This window comes from Dermacentor variabilis, chromosome 4 (assembly GCF_050947875.1).
Source record: "Dermacentor variabilis isolate Ectoservices chromosome 4, ASM5094787v1, whole genome shotgun sequence".
NCBI lineage: Eukaryota > Metazoa > Arthropoda > Arachnida > Ixodida > Ixodidae > Dermacentor > Dermacentor variabilis.
In genome coordinates, this window is record NC_134571.1 from 16639926 (window position 1) to 16643009 (window position 3084).

General features: G+C 50.3%; 1 pseudogene; it reads left to right on the top strand.

The window, feature by feature from the left end:
* Positions 1 to 247: 247 nt before the first annotated feature.
* LOC142578717 (receptor expression-enhancing protein 5 pseudogene) lies at positions 248 to 1307 on the top strand (annotated as a pseudogene).
* Positions 1308 to 3084: the final 1777 nt, after the last annotated feature.

The window sequence follows — 3084 nt, forward strand, 5'->3', positions numbered from 1 at the left end:
GAACTGTATGCCGCAGTTCACACTACACTGCAGTATAAGCGACATGACGAACAATGTGTCGCGGTTAATGAACTCGGCCACACCGACGACGAGAAAGGAGGCGTATAGTCGCGACTATCAAGTGCGGTACGTGTACTTGGGTCCGGGGGAAAAGAGATAAGCGGGTAAAAATTCTAATCAGGAAGGCCACCTATACTTGTCGCTCCCTATCTGAGCACGCGCAGAGATAAATCCGCCGCCCCGGATACGACGCGGACTCGGGTACATTTCCTCGCCCATCGCAGCCGAAAGGACGCAGCGTGTTCGCTCGAACGGGAGTCGCCCACCGCGAAGGACAACATGTCCGCCGTGCTAAAGAGTGCCTGCCAGAAGGCTGAGGCTGTAGTGGCGGCCCTGCCCGAGCGCATCCAGCAAGTATTCGACCTCGCCCAGGAGAAGACTGGCGTTCAGCGCGCCTACTTCATGCTGGGCCTGGGGTCCTTCTCGGCGCTGTATCTCATCTTCGGCTACTTCGCCGAGCTGCTCTGCAACATCGTGGGCCTCGTATACCCAGCGTACGCGTCCACGCGAGCCATCGAGTCGGCGGACAGAAACGACGACACCCGCTGGCTCACCTACTGGGTCGTGTACGCCTGCTTCTCCATTCTGGACTTCTTCGCGGACGGCATCCTACGCTTCTTCCCCTTCTACTGGCTCGTCAAGGTAGTCTTCCTCGTGTACTGCTTCCTGCCTGCGCGCTTCAACGGCTCGGCGCGCATCTACAACAGCCTGATTCGCCCGTACTTCCTCAAGAGCAGTGGGCAGATCGACAGCGCATGCGCAAAGATGGCCGCTAAAGCATCCTCTGCCTTCGACAGCACATTGAAGGATTCGTTTGCCGGCAAGCCGCAGTGAGACGTTTAAGCGACGTTCAAGCACGGTTGTGATGGTTGGGTGCTTAAGGCTCTTGGAAGCGTCGTGCTGATTGTCGTACACGTCTTATCTTCAGCAGGATGCGTGGTTATGTGAACAGATGAGGCAGGAACGGCTCATCTTCTCCACGGCAGTCCGGTTCAGATCAAAGTACAAGTTGCAATGTCTGCTGAAGAAGTTGCGAGGCTGCTAGAAAACAACGTATCAAGACATGGACAAACTTTACCGCGTGGCTGTTTGTGTTTAAAGCGTGAAGTTGGTTGCCATATGCTAAGAGTCTGTTTACATGACTCCGATTTGTTGCTGTGCGTTTGTCATTTTTCGAGTGAACCAAATTCTCCGTTTTGGAGAGAATACTTTAATCATGGCAGAATAAACCATGCATCCTATGTGTATCTTCCGGTATAGTGCCGAGATTCATTTTTTGTTGGATCGCTTCAACATACTCGAGCTTATGTCTCAATAGAATATCTGGGCGTTCATTGGCCAATCAGTTCGTAGCTTAATAAAGTGGAGCATTGTTTGGCTCTTCCTTGCACTTTGCGCGGATGACTGTCTAGCCGAATGAACCGCAACGATCTTGGATCCAGTGTAATCCGAGCTGGGCGGATCCCCGAGACTAATCAGTGGTGCTGACTTGGTAGGCCTGTCCCGATATCAACCAGGGCATGATACGCACCCTCGTAAGGGTTTTAATGTAGTTGGTAACACAGGCTGGCCCTGTAAGAAGTGCAATGTCATAGCCCACATTCCTCGTAGCTATAACTAACAAATGTAACCAATAAGTGTCCCCTGTAGCATATCTGAGCAGGTCTAACTGGAAGCTGTCGCTTGACACCGACAGGCATCCTTCGATGGATTTTCTCCCTATTTTATGACAAGTTAGCTATACGCTTTCTGAGAACCCACCATTTATGGCCTGCTGACTTGGTTCACTCAATTTGTGCGTTAACCTACGTATATTTTCTTACCTTGGTATTGAAGTGTAGAACGATATAAATATACAGTACTACACTTGCCATACGGCTGGCACAGCCACGCCAACGCACTCGCGCCGCTGCTCGCGCAGTTCGACGTCTTCCACGGCTGGCTCCGATGCCGCCCACCGTGCCAGCATTCCCATACCGCCCCTCCCTTTGTGAAGGCGCTGACGGCACTGGCCCACTGCCAGTCGGTGCGTTGATTTCGGTCTCAAATTCTTTGCTACAATATATTGCGAAATGAAAACGCGTATCGAGCTGCGCTCGAGTTTCGCATTAGGGAGTATCGTAATCGTCGGACACTTTTTCTCCTTCGTAATGCTTCGGCAGCCATATCTTTGTCAATCTTTCGAAACAAGCGCCTTGTAGATAGCTTGCACGTGACGTCGCGGACGCGACTTCTCTCCGTGCTGGTACTCAAGCATCGCAGCCAAGATGACGTCAGTGCACCACTGTACATTGACGCGTACAATGTCTTGCTTTTTGACGGTAACCCTTTTTTACCGGATTATCACTCCCATCAGTCAGTCGTTCGGCGCAAAATATGCCTTTTGGGCTGTTACTTTCCTTGTTTGCGCAGCACCTCGGCATGCGAGTACTCCTTGATGACGTCAATGAATACTACCTATAAGGTGTTGCCCGAAAGTGCGCTACTCGCGCCTTCAAATTACGGACTGTGGAACGCCATAAGTCATTGAATTATCCGTACGGATAAGCTACCACATCGAATGAAATTGGATGAATTCGGTTTCTTTTTAGCGCAGCGCATGCTCGGTGTCTACAAGTGTCTATCAGTGTCGGACAGTGAACCACCTGTGACTCGCAAAACCTTGGACAATGTACTCGGTTTTCAGAATCGAAAAAACAAAAATACTACAACCGCTATTTAAACATTTAAACGGACAGGCCGCCATTGGAATCTGAACCTGGCAACGTTTAACTTTAGAACGCTATCTAGTGAGGCGAGTCTAGCAGTGTTATTGGAGGAATTAGAGGGTAGTAAATGGGATATAATAGGGCTCAGTGAGGTTAGGAGGACAAAAGAAGCATATACAGTGCTAAAAAGCGGGCATGTACTGTATTACCGGGGCTTAGCGGAGAGACGAGAACTAGGAGTCGGATTCCTGATTAATAAGGAAATAGCTGGTAACATACAGGAATTCTATAGCATTAACGAGAGGGTGGCAGGTCT